This window comes from Castanea sativa, chromosome 12 (genome assembly GCF_040712315.1).
Source record: "Castanea sativa cultivar Marrone di Chiusa Pesio chromosome 12, ASM4071231v1".
NCBI lineage: Eukaryota > Viridiplantae > Streptophyta > Magnoliopsida > Fagales > Fagaceae > Castanea > Castanea sativa.
In genome coordinates, this window is record NC_134024.1 from 9,470,797 (window position 1) to 9,490,303 (window position 19,507).

A 19,507-nucleotide genomic window follows, 5' to 3' on the forward strand; every position below is an offset into this window, starting at 1 on the left:
ATCCCCTAATCTTTACTATGAAATCCCGAGTTCTTCAATGTTCATCCGAGGATAAGGTCACCCTCGGCTGGATCCTCGGATCCTCGGCGTATGGGCCGACCCATAGTACTAACAATTTCTAAACCCAGGATCAGGTCGGCCTTCCTTAACACGGCCCAAAAGGCCCACGTTCCCATCAGGATCTTTTTGCCCCCCACAACAGTTACTATGTACATAATTTTGGAAATCACTGTTAGATACTACATAATACAAATACAATATCAATTGACAATCATTGTCTATGAAATTATACTAAATACAACTCAAAATAAAAAAATAAATTGGTCTAATAGTATCTCCTAAATTGAATGGAGGTATGTGCATGAAATCGTTCAGCTCAATTACAGTTTATTACGTTCAAGACCTTTGCATACAAAATATCTAAATAGAAATGGTATTAAAAAATATGTTCATTAGTTCAGAGAAAAAATAACAACAAAAATTTAAATAATTTAATTTGTTTGGAAAGCTAACAAATCCAAAATCTAATTTAGATTCTATTTGAATTTTGTCTATGCTTTGATCTTTTATATATATATAGTCATGGTGTATTACATAAATGACTTTTAAATTTGAATTATTTTTAGTTACACAAAAATTGCTCATAAATATAATATCATCCAAACACTCTCTTTCTTTAATATTATATATAGAGTTAGATATATGATTAGGTTTTTATGATATATTTATATTGGACTCATCATTTTTTACACTAAATTAACTTACTTGGTATAAAAATTAAAAAAATTAAGAATAAATGAGACAAGAAGCACAATATTAATTGAAATTTAATTTTTACACTGAATTAACTCACTTGGCACAAAATTTTAAAAGCTTAGATTAAATGAGACACGTGACGTAAAATTAGACTCTAATTGAATTCCAATTTGAAATCTAATTAGATTTTTTCTCAGTTTTTGTTATTAATATATACTAGCTTGTAACCCTATGCATATGTATAGATACACTTAAAGATATACAATAAGATGCATAATATAATTCTTATATATATAATTTAAATACTATTGATAGTCATTTTTATATTTTGTTAACTCTTTAAAAAAATTGTAAGGATTGTCCATGTTTATTTATTTATTATCGTGAAGCACTTTTTTTTTTTTTACAATTAATTTATTCTAGATTCTTTGGTTTTTGTACTTAATAATTCATTTGGGTGAATATTTATGATGTGATCCCATATTTGATTCTAATATTAAGAAATAAAACTCTTTAAAAATAAATAATTTATTACACATGGCACAAAATTAAAACTTTAATTTGGACTTCTAATTTGAGTTTCTCTCAACTTCACCTATTATTATATATATAGACTAGCTTATAATCAAATGCATATGCATAGATATACTTAAAAGATATACATTAAGATGTATAGCATAATTTATATATATATATATATATATATATATATTAAATACTATTGATATACAGTCATTTTTATATTTTGTTAACTCTTTAGAAAATCAAGTAAGAATATTATTAGGTAGAAAATGTAAATTGTCCATATTTTTTAAAAAAAAATTTATAAATTCTTAATATTTGATATTGTGAAGCACTTTTTTTTACAGTTCATTAATTCTAGAGTATTTAGGTTTTTGTACTCAATAACTTATTTGGATAAATACTTATGATGTGGTCCCACAATTGGCTCCAAAATTAAGAAATAAAATTCTCTAAAAATAAATAATTTAAGACACATGGTGCAAAATTGGATTTTAATTGTAGAATCCTATTGGATTTTCTCTAAATTTTACCTATTAATATATATATATATATATATATATATATATATATTCTTTGATCTATTATTATTTTTATCTTAATCATTATACTTTATTATGGTGATAATTTATTTAGAAAATCTAGGTTTATGAACAAATTAAAAACTATTGACTTATTCTCTTTGCTAATATTATCTCTTGACTGTTTAATTTTAATAAATACATATTTTTAGTACACATTAAGTTATAAAATATTTAACATGTATATTGAATTGTGCTTACATTACTATTAATATATAAAGAAGAAGAAAAAAATTATCCCAAAAATAAATTCCTAACTCCACCACTGCACCCATCTCCCTGAACGAAACAATATCTCTAAAGCCAACTTATCACTTTCCTACCAGTTTTAATAGATTCCGGACTTACACTAATATGCGTTATTGGATTTGTTTATACCTAGTGCACCCATATTACTCCATTAAATAACATTTATTGGATTGTATTTTGACAAATCAAACGGCTTACATTGTCTCTTTATAGCTTAATTACGTGCATGCAAATATCAAAATGATAAGTGATTATTAATTATCTTATTTATATAATATTTAAATTTCATGTTTTGAACTTTAAGGTTATATACAAAACATAATTATATGAATCAAAAGGTAAATATCATTTTATTGACATGAAGATTCTTGCCAGTGTTAAAAATATAGAGAATATACACTACAACAAAAGTGAACTATAGTGACGAAACATTTCGTCACAATATGTCCTTATTTCGTCACCGAATACATTTGGTGACGAAACAGCATTCGTCACCTAAGCTTCGTCACAAAATGTATTGGTGACGAAAATGTTTCATCACCAATAAAAAAAATGATAGGTGACGAAAAATAAAAAATGATAGGTGACGAAAGTTTTTCGTCACCTAATATTTTCGTCACTAAACCTTATTTTCAGTGACAGAATATTTCGTCACCAAATGTTTTTTTTTTTCCAATTTCAATAGATTTCGTGACAAAGTTTTGTTTCACCAATTGTTTTTTTTTTTTTTTAATTTCAATAGATCAGGTGACGAATTAATTTCTACTATAGTCAAATATGGCGACGAAAATTATCATCACCAATTTTATTTTTTTATTAATATTCTTTACATTTACTTGCCATTACATTAATCTATTCATTTCTAACCAAATCTATACAATCTAAAAATGCAATAAAAATGTTCACAAAGTAATTACAACCATTTATATACAAATGATGTCTTGGCTTCCAAACTTTACAAAAAATTATTTGAATTCAAGTTGTCCCACAAAAGCTATCTTTTTGCTACCAATCCCATATCTGCACAAATATATAGGAAATTACATCAATAACAAGATTATTATTAGTAAGACAATGTAGAAAATGTCTTCGAAACACCCAATAAAAAACTAGACAAAATAATCATAATGTAACATCATATGAAGCCAAACTATCAGAGAAAGAAGACCCACAACATTCTCATCAAATAATAACCAAACCCACATTACAAACCACAGAGAAATCATAAAGAATGCAGAAAAATCCCAATTTAAAACAATAAAAATAAAGTGAAATCCAAAACAAAAACCCAACCACCATCATAAACACAAACCCAATTACCACAACGAATAAAAATTCCAACTAGCACTATTCAAAAAAAAAAAAAAAAAACTAGCCACCACCACCACTTACACAAAACCAGCCACTACCATTAACAAAAACCCACCACCACCATTAAACAAAAACCACAACCACCACCATAAACAAAAACCTAATGAAATATATACAAGAAGGCGATAAGGCATGTCCAACTCTACGCAAATCCCAAGCGGTGAGCTCAGTTTCAAAGCCCATTAAATGGGTTGGTTTTAATGGATACCAATCTAAATGGATTTCAAAGTTCCAACCCAAACCAAACTCAAAATAGTCTATTTTTTGGCAACACAGTGAGAACATAGTTCCAGCCAGGAACTAAAGTACGACAAGAATATTTAATGAAGTCTATCAAAGCAATGACAAGCCATGAACAGAAGGGCCAAAAACTAGTACTATCCATTCAATTCAGGTAAACCATAAGAGGAGATACAAAACCAGAACACACATTTAAATCCTCTAGAATTGAAATAAAATGGCCTGTCATCCTCCTTTTTTCTCAAATCTACCTTCAACACCCCTATTTCCACTTTCCTCCAGTTACAAATAAAATTAATAAATTCTCTTTCCACACAAATCATGTGTGCCACTGCTATTTTGTGGTAATCAAATAGGAAGCAAGGTGAAGCAAAACCCACATTAACTTCATAGATTTTATAATGCATCTATTTATGAACTTTTGGATTGGAAGCTGTCTGATAGAGTAAAAATAGCCATTCATAAAAGAAATATATGCTAATATATTATAATATATAACGCAAGGGCTTGAGATGATCAACATACTAGATCCATCTAGGGAAGCAAGCACAATCTCCCCTGGTAGGAGGCCAAAAAACTTCTTGCCCACTCTTGAATTTGCCCCTGAGCCTATTAAAAATTCAAAGACTTTGACAACCCCAGAGAGGACCCCCAGTTGCAACTTTCTCTATCATTTTGGTCAGCCTCTTAACCCTACATAAATAATCAAAGCCAAAAAAAAAAAAAATCTTTAAAGATTTAATCAATACTTGGCAACTACACCCAAAAGGAAGAGAGCATCACAATTTTTTTTTTTAGTTTCTATTCCAAAATCCCAACAGATTGACATCAAACTATATGAAATTTATAACTTCATTTTTTGGCAGTGTGTTTGAAGATAAAGGAACATAGACCCGATTAAAATCTATAACACTTCCAAAATAAATTTTCAACCCTCTATATATATATATATATATATATATATATATATATATATATATATATATATATATATATATATTTCTAGATAAAACACAATTGATCCTCTAAATTTCATAATATGACATCTAAACATGCCCTCAACCAATTAAAAAACACCAAAACAAAATTCTCACTAACCACCATAGACAATCTATTGTTGTTTTGTTCTGTTCTCATTCCCATACCTTATAATCCACTTCAAGGTTAGGGGATTGATCTCAGAATTGGAACCCAAACCCAACCTTTTCTTCATAATCTCATTCCCCACAGCACATAACCCATAGCATTCCTATAGATACACCATTAGCCATGTTGATTTTAAAAAAAAAGGTGTTCTCTCTAAAACACATGGGTTGGATCAACAGATAATATAATAAATAGCATAAATAAACTTCTCTAGTAAGCAAAGAGTAATGGTATATGCACACAAACCTGCAACATTTTAAACACATGCATTCGAATTACTAAAGACCAGTCCTTTCTGACTAGATGGAGTGATGTGCTTACCGAAACCCGTACATCTCCTGTTTTAATCTGCATAAATCGAATAGAATGTATGTATAAAAAAAAAAAAGATAAAAATACGAAATTACAGTGCTTATTATATAGAAGTGAAAACATTGCACAAATGTAATGTTACAGGTCTTTGGCTGATTTATAAGGGGTTTTGTTTCACTAAATTAGTTGTAGAGGGTATAAGTAAGAATGCAATCACAAGCCTTGTCTGATAAACTCCTTATTTTAACATTAAATTTTCAAATTTTAATACCAAGAACACCCATTTTGTTGAAACTTAATCAAATAACTTCATGATTATATATTCAAGTAATTTAAGAGGCTAAACCCTTCAAACAAAAACCACATAAAGCCTTTTGGAAAAAACTGAACCAAATTACTGACCACTTCTAAAATTCTAAGGCCATAGCATGCAATCAAATTTAGCAAACCTAAACCCCATAAAAACATAAGAAGATAACAAATTTTCAGCAATTAAACACAAAACACAAATACCCATATGGTGAAACTCAACCAAAATCAAAACTTCACATTTATTACACCCAAAACTCAACAAAAGAAACAACTTTTTTTCACAATAGGCAATCAAATTTCAACGATTCAAACTCTATAGAGAATTCAAAGTAACCAAATGTCTTGTACAACGATTCAAACTCTTGAGTTATAGTTAATACCACAAGATCCCCTTGATCAATTTTCATGAGAGAGAGAGAGAGAGAGAGAGAGAGAGAGAGCATACCAGTCTTTGTGGGAGGCTGAGAGGAGAGGAGAAAGAGGAAAAGTAATAGGGTTTTGTTTTACACAAATAAAAAATAATGGAAAAAAATTTGGGTTCTAAAAAAAATTTAGTACGCGCCAAAAATTTGGCACCGTGCAAAAAGAAATCAAAAAAATTTAGTACCACACTTTTTTTTTCTGTCTTTTCAAAAATTTTAGTAGACACTTCACTGTTTTGCTAGGCTGCAAGTGCAGCAGTGCTATTTGTATACACGAATAGTTAAGGAGAGTCACACCTTTGTTTTTTAGTTTTTAATATAGGATGAATAGGAGCCACACAAGTTTTATATTATTTTAAACCTTTAGTTTTTGTTTTACTTGCAAGTTGCAACACTGTACGTTATAAACTTATAATACTTTTTTTTTTTTTGTTAAGTGTACATTTTACTATGTACAACTTCTCAAAAACATATATATATATATATATATATATATTTATTTATTTATTTATATTTATATAACCACTACTACTTGATAATTATGATTTAGCTTTGATATTCACTGGATTTAGTGTTTTTATTCTTCTTATGATAATTATTGTAAGCGCACAATTGCACCTGGCCCCAAGAACAGTTACGGGCTCAGGCCCAATAAGCCTTAAACAATATGAATTTGTAGAGTATGGGCTTGAAACCCAGGTTAGAAGTGTGTAAGGATTAAATGACAAGTCAAAGATGGATAACACTTGAAAACAACAAGGAATATTGTAAATCAACTCCCTCGGACGTAAGCCAAGTGTTGTTCTTATATTATCTCTTTCTCTTTTTTCTCTTGATTACAAAAAATGGGATCCCTCTTCCTGTTCTAGGTTGCTCTTTAAATACTCCTCTTTTTGATATTTTGTACACGTGTTGCCCCCACTCCCCCTTAGCCTAGATATTTCTTTTCTTAGTGCCTTTGTATAGTAACCAGAAGTTTCCCTTCCACTGTTCAGGTGTCACTTCCCCATTAATGCGGCCAGGGTGGTAGGTGCAGGGTCTTTAATGTGGAGGTGGCAGCCTTTATCTTTGGTATTTCTCTAACATCGGTGCTTCCAGGACATTCAAGGGTTCACCCCTTTTAACCATTGGTCTTGACCGTGTCATTCCCTAACCTTTACCATGAAGTCCCTGGTTCTCCAGTGTCCGTCCGAGGAGAAATTCACCCTCGGCTGGATCCTCGGATCCTCGGCGTATGGGCCGACCCGTAGTACTAACAAATTCTAAACCCAAGAGCAGGTCGGCCTTCTTTAGCATGGCCCAAAGGCCCACGTCCCCATCAGGGTCTTTTTACCCCCCACAATTATGATTAGAAAAAAAAATAGTAGTTTTAATTAATTAAGTTAATCAATTTAAACACATCTTTTATGCATTATTGTAAACTACAAAAATTTGAATTTAGACAATTGATTGATGACATACCCATTAATCTTTGATCACCTTGAAATTTTGTAAGCACGAAAAATATATGAAGATAATATAGTCTAACAAAAGATTTGTCAAATTTCACATCGAATTAAGAAATATAGGGCTAAATTCAAATTACATCTGATGTAACTCTAAAAAATGTGACACCACCCAATAACTTATTATTGAATTCATATTTTGAAAATTCAACCGTTGGATTACATGTTTTATATGTTTTTAACATGCATGCCAATTTTCAGGCCAATCAAGTGTAATTTAACATTTGATCTTTAAACTCATCTTTTATGCGTTATTTGAAATAACAAAAACTTGAATTTAGACAATTGATTGATGACATGCCTATTAATATTTGATTACCTTTAAATTTTGTAAGTATGAAAAACATACAAAGATAATGTAATCTAACGGTAGATTTGTCAAAACTCACATTGAATTAAGAAATATAGGGCTAGGTTCAATATACACCTAATGCAATTATAAAAAATGTTGTACCACCCAATAACTTAATATAGAATTCATATTTTAAAAATCCAACCGTTGGATTACATGTTCTATATGTTCTTAACATGCATGCTAATTTTCATACCAATTGGGTGTAATTTTCCATTTGATCTATAAACGCATCTTTTATGCATTATTTTAAACTACAAAAACTTGAATTTCGACAATTGATTGATGACATGCCTATTAATCTTTGATCACCTTTAAATTTTGTAAGTATGAAAAAAATATGAAGATAATGTAATCTAACGGTACATTTGATAAAATTCACATTGAATTAAGAAATATAGGATTAGGTTCAAGATACACCTAATGCAATTCTAAAAAATGTTATACCACCCAATAACTTATTATAGACTTCATATTTTAAAAATCCAACCATTGGATTACATGTTCTATATGTTCTTAACATGCATGCTAAGTTTCGTACCAATCGGGTGTAATTTGCCATTTGATCTATAAACTCATCTTTTATGCATTATTTTAAACTACAAAAACTTAAATTGAGACAATTGATTGATGACATGCCTATTAATCTTTGATCGCCTTTAAATTTTGTAAGCATGAAAAACATATGAAGATAATGTAATCTAACAATAGATTTGTCAAAATTCACATTGAATTAAGAAATATAGGGCTAGGTTCAAGATACACCTAATGCAATTCTAAAAAATAATATACCACCCAATAACCTAATATAGAATTCATATTTTAAAAATCCAACCGTTGGATTATATGTTCTACATGTTCTTAACATGCATGCTAATTTTCATACCAATCGGGTGTAATTTGCCATTTGATCTATAAACTCATCTTTTATGCGTTATTTTAAACTACAAAAACTTGAATTTAGACAATTGATTGATGACATGCCTATTAATCTTTGATCACCTTTAAATTTTGTAAGCATGAAAAACATATGAAGATAATGTAATCTAACGGTACATTTGATAAAATTCACATTGAATTAAGAAATATAGAACTAGGTTCAAGATACACCTAATGCAATTCTAAAAAATGTTATACCACCCAATAACTTAATATAGACTTCATATTTTAAAAATCCAACCGTTGGATTACATGTTCTATATGTTCTTAACATGCATGCTAAGTTTTGTACCAATCGGGTGTAATTTTCCATTTGATCTATAAACTCATCTTTTATGCATTATTTTAAACTACAAAAACTTAAATTTAGACAATTGATTGATGACATGCCTATTAATCTTTGATCGCCTTTAAATTTTGTAAGCATGAAAAACATATGAAGATAATGTAATCTAACAATAGACTTGTCAAAATTCACATCAAATTAAGAAATATAGGGCTAGGTTCAAGATACACCTAATGGAACTCTAAAAAATGTAACACCACTCTATAACATATTATTGAATTCATATTTTGAAAATCCAACTGTTGGATTCCATGTTATATATGTTCTTAACATGTATGCCAATTTTCATGCCAATCGGGTGTAATTTGTCATTTGATCTTTAGACTCATCTATTATGCGTTATTTTAAACTACAAAAACTTAAATTTAGACAATTGATTGATGACATGCGTATTAATATTTGATCACCTTTACATTTTGTAAGCATGAAACACATATGAAGATAATGTAATCTAACGGTAGATTTGTCAAAATTCACATTGAATTAAGAAATATAGGGCTAGGTTCAAGATACACCTAATGCAATTCTAAAAAATGTTATACCACCCCATAACTTAATATAGAACTCATATTTTAAAAATCCAACCGTTGCATTACATGTTCTATATGTTCTTAACATGCATGCTAATTTTCATACCAATTGGGTGTAATTTATCATTTAATCTATAAACTCATCTTTTATGCGTTATTTTAAACTACAAAAACTTGAATTTAGACAATTGATCGATGACATGCCTATTAATCTTTGATCACTTTTAAATTTTGTAAGAATCAAAAATATATGAAGATAATGTAATCTAACGGTAGATTTGTCAAAATTCACATTGAATTGAGAAATATAAGTCTAGGTTCAAGATACACCTATTGTAACTCTAAAAAATGTTACACCATCCAATAACATATTATTGAATTCTCATTTTGAGGATCCAACCGTTGGATTACATGTTATATATGTTCTTAACATCCATGCCAATTTTCATGCCAATCGGGTGTAGTTTACGCATTTAGCCTTTATTATCCATTTAACTAATTAAATCTAACCCAAACCTAACTCAACCAAATTACTATGGGTAAACCCCAACCCACCCAATTACACAATAATCAAAATACCAAATTGCCTCTAAAACTTGCAAATAACCAAAGTACTCCTAAAATCCTCTAAAATTGCCGAAATGCACCCTAAACCTAAAAAATGACCGAAATAATGGGTATTTTGGTAATTTTTTAGTCATTATTTAAGTTTTGGAGGGTATTTTGGGAATTGTTTTAGGATTAGGGGTATTTTGGTAATTTTCAAGCATTAAGGCTATTTCGGTCAGTTTTTAGGTTTCAGAGCTATTTCAGTTATTTTTTTGGGTTTAGGGGTTATTTTGGTAATTTTTTGTGTTGGGAGTATTTCGGCCAAATTTTAGGTTTCGGGGGTCATTTTTTAGGCTTTGTGTGTACTTTGGTCATTTTTTAGGATTAGAGGATTTCGGTCATTTATTAGATTTAGGGCATATTTTGGTAATTTTTAGTGATTTTTTAGCAAATTTGGTGATTTCGGGGATATTTTGGTAATTTTTGAGGTTATTTTGTGGGTATTTTGTTCATTTTGAGATATTTTGGTCATTTTAGTGGGTTTTTAGCATAATTGGTGATTTTAGAGATTGTAGAAATATTTTGGTCATTTTAAAGGTTTCATGAGTATTTTGCTTATTTTAGAGATTTTGAGAATATATTGGTCATTTTAGTGGTTTTTGAGCATATTTGCTAATTTTATAAAAATTGGCTTTGGGTAAGGTATGCATATCTATTGACAAACAGACCGGGTATATATTGGTATACCCTGCTCATGGTCATCCTTAATTATTTGTAAACAATAGGTGACGAACACTTATTTCGTCACCAAAAACACCTTCATCTTAATATTGGATGATGAATTTGAAATTTCATCACCTCTGGTTAGTCTTTGGTTAAACAATAGGTGACAAAAATTTATTTCGTCACCAAAAACACCTACATCCTAATATTGGGTGGCGAATTTAAAATTTCGTCACCTCCGGTAGGTGTTTGGTGACGCGAATATTTCGTCACTCTAGGTTTGACTTTTTTTCATGACTTATAGGGACAAGATAAATATTTCGTCACCAATTGGTACATCTTTGGTGACGAAATATAGATTTGGTCACCAATTTTAAAATTTTTATAATATTTGGTGACGAATTCTTCTTTTCCTCACTAAATTTTATCATTTAGTGACGAAATTGTTTATCCTCACTAGATTTTGTCACCATAGCCCACTTTTGTTGTAATGATATAATGTAGTGATGTGATTTTCAGAATATTAATTCAATAAAAATATATAAAATGGTATAACAATAAAGAAGCACTATTTTTCTCAAATAAATAAATAGAGAAGCACTATAACAAGCGTAACTTATTCAGCAGAGGTGGAGCCACATATATCCAATATACATTGCAACCTAAAATTTGAACAATTTGTACAATTATTTTGTTAAAGTTTGTGCATTCAAAGTTTTGAGTTGGCCCACAACAATTTATGCTAATCCGATGGCCTTTAATAATAACTAGTATCATTACAAGCGATTCGCACGTGCAATGAGATTCTTTTTTTTATTTTTTTTAAGTGTCATAACTTTGTTTATATATATATATATATATATATATATATCTATTTGAGGTTTACCGTTTTTTCATTAATATCACGCATTTGTCAACTACTGATACAACTAGAAGTGTCATGAGTTTGATTCCAAAAAAATAAACATATCCACATAAGAACATATGATTTTAAAGTCATTTCAATGTTCATTTTTTGGAGTTAGACTCATCATACTTCTGGTTGTATCGGTAGTTCGCAAAGCGTGATATTAATAGACAAATATATAAACCTCAAACTAATATGGAAAAATATTATGACACTTAAAAAAAATGAAAAAAAAAAAAAGAGCCTCATCAAATTTGGTGGTGGTGGGTTGGGTGTTCTGATTTTTTTTTTTTTTTTTAAATCTTTTTCTCCATTGGTGGTGAGTTTCAAACATAAATAATGTGATTGTGATTTGCTTTGGTAGATGTGGTTGATTTTTTTTTTTTTTTGGTGTGGTTATGGGTTTGAGGCAGTGATGGTGTTTTGTTTTTTTGTTTTCCTCCCAGTGGCAGTGAGTCTAGAGAGAGAGAGGTTTTGAGTTTAAAGAAATTAATTAATTTTTTATTGGTTGTTCATATTATTTTAATGTATTGTAATGTTAAAATAGAATATTTTATTTATGGTATATTATAAAATGATGCAGTAAAATAAATAAAATAAATTTTTGTATGTCAAAATAACATTTGGGATAGCAGAGCTGATATTAGTGCTTATGATGCCATTAAGATTAAACACACCCCTTTCTCTCATAATCTAAAAGTTCATTGGCTTAAAAGTTAAAACCACAAGTAGACTCAAGAATCATGTTAGAATCAGGGGAGTCTATGTATGACCCTTAGGGTGTGTTTGTTTGGAGATGAAATAGGATGGATGAAAAATTTTGGAGAGAAAATAGGAATGAAAACTTTTTTGAGTGTGTTTGGTTGGATGGAGGGTAAGGAAAATAAATTGTGGGGCCCAGGTGTTTTCTCCGTGGGCCCACCAAAAAGTTTTCTCTCCAAAATGGAGAGAAAACTAAGTGGGGATGAATTATTTCTTAATTGAAAAAAAATGCCCATGTGCACATTCTTCAAGTTGCTTTTTTTTTCTTTACCACTGGGTAATACATTGTCCTTTTCTTTTCTTTTCTTTTTTCTTCTTCTTCTTCTGGGCAGTTGCCTTTTTTTCTTTTTTTAATTTATCTGAGCAGCACTGTTGCCCTTTTTTTTTTTTTCTATTCTTTTTGTTTCTTTTGATTTTCTAGGGCCTGGTGCCTCTTTTTTTCTTCCTTTTTTCTCGGTAGTAACATTGTCTCTTCTATTTTTGGGATATTATTTTTATTTTTTAATAAATTTGTATGAATACTCTCTCTTTTTTGTGGCTATTTGTCACTTTTTGTTTTAATTAAGTATCATTCTTTAATAAGGGTAAGGGTGTCCATGGGTTAGGCCGGGTTGGGTTTGTGCCCAACTCGAACTTGACTCGACCTTCTCGGGTGGCGAAAATTTCGACCCGCAACCGACCCGTGGGAAGTTTCAGATCAATCGAGTCAGGTCGTATCGGGTTTCGGGTAATAATAGGTCGGTTTCGGGTTTTGTGATTTCGCTGGATTTTGGCCGAAATCCTGTCGGATCTTGTCAGATCTGGCCGGATCTAACAAGATTTGGCCGATATTCCTTCGTATCTATGGAAATCTGGTCGAGATTTGGCCGAAATCTAACGAGATTTGGTTAAGTTAGAGTCGAGCTTATCGGAGTTTGGCCGAGTTTGAGTAGATCTGGGCTAGATTCGTCGGATTGAAGCATATCTGAGTGAGGATTTGAGCAGATTTCAGTAAAGGAAGGCCAAACGTGGCCGGATCAGAGCTGAGAAGCCCAAACGTCGCCGGATTTCAGCTTCTTTTTCAGGTTTTGTCAGGCGGATCAGGTAGATCGGGTTTTTGAGGACAAAACCCGCCACTCGACCCACTGAGGTCGGAGTCTAAAGACTGGGACCTGTCATCGACCCGTCGGAGGTGTCGGTCCGGCCGTGACGGGTACATCGATTCTAGTCGGGCTGATCGGGTCCGGCGGGTCTTCGGGTACTCTAGACAGCCCTAAATAAGGGTATATGAGTAAATTTATTTAAACTTATTTTTTCCAGTTTTTTCACTTTTCCACTCTCAACCAAATAAAAATGAGAGAAAATAAAATCTTTTCTATCCTCCCAATTTTCCATCCTCCCACCATTTTCTATCCTCCCACTTTTCTATTATCTCACTTTTTCACTCCTCCAACCAAACGGACCCTTACTCCCTTAGGAGCTAGCAGGGTTTGATAGGCATAAATATATGTTCTTAATTTTGCTTGTGGTTGTGGGACAAATCCCATTCCCATCCACTTGAATAGAGATTGAACCTTGTCTCCTCTTCTCACATGCTAGAAAGGCCTTTGGCTAAATGCAAATAATTGATTCTATCAATATCGTTCAATATGGTTGGTAGTTGTGATTAATTTTGTGGCTAAGTTTGACTTTGCCCTTACAACATATGGTTTACATTTTGGAGTGCATAATAGGGTGATGGGATGGGTGTTTCTTTGACACAGGAATACGAGTTAATATATATACTCCTAATCTTCTATGAATTAAAAAAATTTATGCAACTTAGGTAGCTCCGATTTGACAAGAATTACTGAATACTGGCACAAGTTAATGAAAAATTGAATTGATAATGAAATGAAAATTATAAAATGTAATTTATATGACATGTTTAGATGATTGTTCAGTGTGTTCTTGGTCAAAGTAAGGCATTGCCTCAATTCGAATAGGCACTTTGATATTTTGGAAGTGCCACAACCAAATTGCCTGCTGAAGAATGAAGATAGAATTAGCTGACCCAAATTAAAAATAAAACGTGAAGTGCAACTAAAACATAAATGAAATCACGAAAATTAGCTGAGCCAAATTAAAGTAGAACATGAAGTTGTCTCTCTAAAAAAAAAAAAGAAGGAGAACATGTAGTGCTGCACAAAGGAGAACATGAGTTGCATTTAGATGGGCCTATGGGCCCGACTATTGTCAATCCAAATAGCCCATCACTTCAACGTTACTTTTTCTTTTCTTTCTTTTTTTCTGCAAAGATAGAAACATTGTAGATTGCTTTTGAGGTTTTTCTTTGTGAAAGATTGGTGTTAAGCATTTTGACATTTGAAACTTCTATGTTTACCGAAAAAAAAAAAGACATTTGAAACTTCTACGGGACAAAAGTTAGATTGGACGGAGTACTCAGATACTAAAACTTATTTCTATAACAATGGCATGTACATAAAAAGATGTGAATTTATCGCCAATGGTTGGTTTAAGTGATTTTCAAGCTTTGTGATTTATGAGGTTTTAAGTTCAAATCTTTTGATAAACATCTCAATAGCACCTCAAAGAGATTCTTTTATACAGTGTGTATGGACCAAAGGAATTACACTTACACACACTTCTAGTTAGTCAAATGCTATAAAAATAATCAAACTATTTGTAAGTTAAACAATAATCAAAATATTTATACTCTATTCCTCTAAATGTAATGACCAATGAAACTCTCATTGAACCTACAAATGGTCGTATATAAGAAATTTATACGTTGAAGAAAATTGTTAGCACATGTTTAACAATAATTATTAGATTATGTTCAACAAACATCGTCAATTTATGTTTAACAAACTTTGTCAAATTATGTTTAACAAGAATTGTCAAATTAGTCAAATTTATCAAATATAATTTCACCCATAAGCCTTAATTTGTATTTAATTAAGCATCGACTTAATTTTGCTTTGGGTGAGAAAATTGAATTTAACGTCAAGGATAAGTCATGAACCATGTTTTTATGGAAGTTGAACCAAGGATTTTATCTTTGAGAAGCTGAATGCCCAAGCAATTTTCCCTTTCTTTCATTTGCTTCTTTGTAGGAATTTTAATGATATTTTGATTGAGGTTCCCAAATTTAATTAAGGGAAAGAAAACTCCTTTGAAGCAATTTTTTTTATGAACATGTTTTAGGAATTGGGAATTGGAGAATTTCCTCAAATCAATTTTTTATGGTCATTTTATTTTGGGCATTGTTAACTTCAATCTTGATTAAGAAATTAGGAATCCCCAAAAAATTAGTCATGTTAGAATTTTGGGAATTAAGGATTCCATTGAAATATGGTGGAGTCGAGGAATCCATTAGTTTGGAAAAATATGATAAAGTCAAGTACTCCATTAATTGGGTAGAGTCAAGGATTCCATTAAAATATGCTAGAGTCAAGGACTCCATTATTTTGGTGGAATCAAGGGCTCTATTAAAATATGGTAGAGTTAATGACTCCATTAATTGAGTAGAGTCAAGAACTTCATTGATGTGGTAGAGTCAAGGACTTTATTAAATTTTGGTAGAGTCAAGGATTTTATTAATTTAGTAGAGTCAAGGACTCCATAAATTTGATAGAATCAAGGATTTCAATTAATTGAGTAGAGTCGAGGACTCTAGTGGAGAAAACGCTGAACCAAAACTTGAGAGAATTTTTATTAGCAATTTTCAAATAGAATTTACGAGTCAATGACTCATCTAAAGCTTCATGTACAGAGTTAAGAACTTCTCATGAAACCCAACCCTATTCGTTTTACCAAACAAAAATTCAAATTTGAAGAAAATTGATGATGCCGAAAAAATCACCAGTAAGCTACAAACACTCCTCAAACCAAAGCAACACCTGCAAAAAGAAAATAGAGGACCTAAAGGAGAGCACCGGTGTGGTGCCGGCCAAAAACCCTCCGAAGGTCAAGTTAGAGTCTTTTTTTACAACCCTAGAATGCCAGAGTCGAGATAATTATGCGTACCTTGATACTAGGGTTTCTGAGGTATTTATATTGGTGTAGGGTTATCATTCCTGCCTTGGTCAGGAATCCTTTTCCTTTTAGGATAATACTTCTTTTTACTCTTCATTCCTTCTTGAGCTCTTTTCCATATAGGAGTCTTTTTATTATGGTCAAACGTGTAACGCAAGAACTCCAGGTGTGAACGCTTGTGTGGAGATCAAGCAAAACCACGTCAAACATATCGTGTGACGTACAATTAAGAATTTATGACAATTAATCATACTGGACGGATACCAAATGTTGGATCCGTCCGATATGTATCCTTGCGGTATCAATCCGTCGACCAAACTCCGTCGTTCTTCTTAAAGAAAGATCTGTCTCATACTTTTATCCTCTTCAGTTGCCCCCTCACTCCTTGAATCCGTCGCTAAATACCAGACGGATTCATGGAGTGGCAGTCGTCCTTATGCAACCTATTGAGACATGACGGTCCAGGTTATTTATGACGAAGGACATGTGGCCAATATTTATGACGAAGGACACGTGGCCCTTATTGATTTGCTGTTCCCCTGAAACAAGGTGTCCCTTCGTATTCTATGCCATTCTTTCTATAAAAGCCTGCCTTTTCTTCCTTCATTCTTGTCCTCCTATAAAAGATTTGCAATCAGAGCGCATCAGTCATTTATATTGTGCATTCGTGTCGTCCTGCTAGACTATCCGTCACTTCATATTTGCTCGATCTCGATCCGGTATGTGCTCTGAACCCTTCTTCTTTTTTATATATGCACTTTCTGTAGATACGTCAGTGTCTTAGGCTGTACCGTCATGTATGTAGGTAATGTCTAGTGCGTCGAGTAATCAATCGTTTGTCCGCGACGGGGCGGGCTATGATGAGGGATTCCTGTCAGGTCAAAGAGATCCTGACACTTCAAGTGAAGAAAGGAATCCGTCCTCTACCTCTCCTTCCCTAGATGACGAAGGTTTGGAGACTAATAGTTCTGAGTCGTCAAGTGACAACTTAGATGGTGTCGATCCCCCCGTTCAATCTGTGATCGATCCAGACGGTCTTAGAGAGTTCGTCATGCTACCACTATGGACGGTCAATGATTTTAGGTCCATAATCACAGAATCCCATTTCAAAACACTTAAGGCCAAGTATCAAGTTCCTGATAGCGTCCGTCTCCGTCTCCCCCACAAGTCTGAGAAATGTTACTACAGGGGGGTCGACGGTGTTGGGGTCTATGAGCAAGCACTGAAGGCAGGGCTCAGATTCCCTTTGAGTTCTCTCCACCGTCGATTGCTTCAATATCTTGGCCTATCCGTCACTCAGATCTCCCCAAACGCCTGAAGGGTTTTCATAGGCGTGGAGGTCTTGTACGGGGCTATGTCCAATGGTGCACGAAGGTTGACGGTGGAAGAATTCTTCCACTGTTACCATCCTACGGAGATCACTAAGTCAAAAGGAATGTACAGTTTCGTAGCTAGGAGCCCGTTGTTGAGGCTTGTCTGTGATACACCCAACTCCAATAGGGACTGGAAGAGTAGGTATTTTTTCTTGGAAGGGGATGAATGGATGTGTTGTTCAGGGGATGACACATATATGCCCATCGACACCACATGGGGCATAATGCCTCCGTCGGGTATGCAATTGCTTTTAGCTCCCGTCCATTTAAACATTTGATTTTGTTTGGAAGTTAGTCTAACCGTCTTTTTTGTAGCTCGGGACCGTCCACAAGTTACTTTAGAGGAGTGGAGCTTCCTGGAGAAAATTTTTAACAAGACGAAGCTTAAGGAGAGGACGTGGGCTCAACTAGTCACCCTCGACACACTCCAATGGTATTGTGACGGCCCCAAACCCACTTCTGCCGCCCATCGCTACGACAGCAAAGTTCACAAACGTAAGCCCGTCATAAACTCTTTCCGTCTTTTTTACTTGTGCTTTTCTAACACTTCACATCCATCTTTGATGTGCAGAAATGGACACTACTAAGAGAAGAGCCTTCATCAAGCAACAAGCAGCGAAGAAGAAGCAAGAGGTCGGTCAAGCTAAGGGGACGGTTCCATCCGTTCCATCAAAACAGAATCAACCGGAGAAGATGGACCATCTGCCGAAGAAGTAGAAGACCACCCCAGAGCCCTTCGTAGCGTTGGAGGCCGAGAAACCACCCGTTAAGCATGGAAAGGGTAAGGGTTTGATGAAAGGCCCAATTCATACTGGTGAGAAACCACCTGTCCTACTTCGAGAAGACTCAGGATATGCCCTGGAAAGACTCTCGTCCATCATGACGGCTGACGATTATGAGGACCTTGGCAACCACGCGACGAAGGCGATGGGAGAGACGGGCCTCTTCACTATCGCACAGGTACTTTTTGACCCGTTCTCAAAGTTTTGTAACCTTCCTTTTCATCCGTCGTTTTTATAGTGTTGTATTTTGCTTTCAGGCCATGCTAATGATGAAAGGGCTAATGGGCCATTGTCTCAATCACGAGACAACTATGGACCGTCTTAGGAAGAAGAATAAGACGATGGAGGACGAGCTTCACGACCTAAAGACCTGAAAGATCAACATGGACCAGAAGCTTAAATGCTCGGAGCAGGTTAGAGGTGAGCTGGAGAAGGAAAATGAGCAGTTGCGTCAAATTTTAAAAGACAAGGAAAAGGAGCTGACGGACACCAAGACTCAATTCCGCGATGCAAAAGAAGTTGCGGTCCAGGAGTATCGTGACTCCGACCTTCTTTTGGCAGAGCTTGGGAGCTCCTTTGCTGACGGATTTGACGACGCCATCCGTCAGGTCAAGGCTTCGTATCCCGATCTGGACGTGTCCCATGTCTCCATCGACGCTCAAGGGCAAACACTTGTGCAATCCGTTCGTTCAGAGAGTACAGACGATGTGTTTTCCGTCACTGCTCCAGCTGACGAAGGTCAAACTCTCCCTCCAAATCAACCAGACGACAATCAAAAGATTGAAAATACTTCCCCAAAGCATCAGTAGCA

General features: G+C 33.3%; 1 long non-coding RNA gene across 1 annotated transcript; it reads right to left on the bottom strand.

Moving 5' to 3' along the window:
* Positions 1-2,874: 2,874 nt before the first annotated feature.
* On the bottom strand, positions 2,875-6,052 carry LOC142621334 (uncharacterized). Its single transcript, XR_012841755.1, has 4 exons — positions 5,935-6,052; positions 5,112-5,213; positions 4,245-4,412; positions 2,875-3,128 (listed from the first exon to the last, which is right to left on the bottom strand). It is a non-coding gene; the product is annotated as an uncharacterized LOC142621334 (long non-coding RNA).
* Between the last annotated feature and the right edge of the window lie 13,455 nt (positions 6,053-19,507).